General features: G+C 47.2%; 1 non-coding gene across 1 annotated transcript; it reads left to right on the top strand.

The window, feature by feature from the left end:
• Positions 1-463: 463 nt before the first annotated feature.
• LOC147900844 (U1 spliceosomal RNA) lies at positions 464-623 on the top strand. Its single transcript, XR_015541264.1, has one exon. It is a non-coding gene; the product is annotated as a U1 spliceosomal RNA (small nuclear RNA).
• Positions 624-942: the final 319 nt, after the last annotated feature.

The raw sequence follows: 942 nt of genomic DNA, 5'->3' as shown, positions 1-942 counted from the left end.
GTGGAAGATGCATGGGTTAACAGGATGATGCTAAGAACTAATTGTAGCTTCTTAAAAAAAAAAGGTGGAAGATGTATGAATGAAATTGGCTAGTTTAGGCATGCCTTAAGAGAAGAGTAGAAAAAGATGCATAAAAAGGTTCAAAGAAGACAAGTGCGCTTAACGAAAAGCTCAACGAGAAAATAGAGAGTTTTTCCTAGAGAATTGGTATAGAGCCAAAACTTAAAATTGCACACTTTTGAGCAAATAATAAAATTTTTAGACCATGAGCCGGGGAAATTGTTCAAGATTGTGCATGGAGTAAAAATCAACCATAGAAGCCGAGATGTGTCGGCCCATTTGGGAGTGCATAGAAGTCATGGGGCCTCAAATCGTGCCACGTGGAAGGAGATCCCATATAGAGGTTGGCGTAGGAAGGTGGGAGGGAGGCATAGTTAAGCGCATGGCAGCACCCTCGGAAAACATACTTACCTGGGCGGGGTCAATCGGTGATCAGGAAGGCCGATGGCCTAGGGTCGGCCTCTCCATTGCACTTCGGACGGGCTGCACCCTAGCATCTCCCTACGGGGAGAGTGCACGTCATAATTTGTGGCAGCGGGGGCTCGCGTTCGCGCGGCCCCCTTCCAATCCAATTTCAACTTGCAGAGCAGAGATGCGGGGGTCGCCTCTCCAAGGTACAACCCACTTTCGACGTCATCTAAATCCATTATTGGCTGCACGCTGCTCCGAGCGCTTTTCGGTTCTTCTAGCATCTTATTCCGCACTACTGTGAGTGAGATTGGAGGGATCTTCATTGTGTACTTGGTGTGTTTTCATGGAGCTTAAGGCTGAGGCCTGTGCATGCCTTGGGCAATGTTGTTAAGCCTAGACATCAAGTTGCAATTGAGGAGTGGAAGGATAAAGACATTGAGGCATTGTCAATGATCATTGGCACGACAACAG

The sequence above is a fragment of the Dipteris shenzhenensis genome, chromosome 6 (genome assembly GCF_047967505.1).
Source record: "Dipteris shenzhenensis isolate YYH24624 ecotype China chromosome 6, Dip_SZ_1.0, whole genome shotgun sequence".
Taxonomy (NCBI): Eukaryota; Viridiplantae; Streptophyta; class Polypodiopsida; order Gleicheniales; family Dipteridaceae; genus Dipteris; species Dipteris shenzhenensis.
This window is presented reverse-complemented; position numbering and strand designations above follow the sequence as displayed.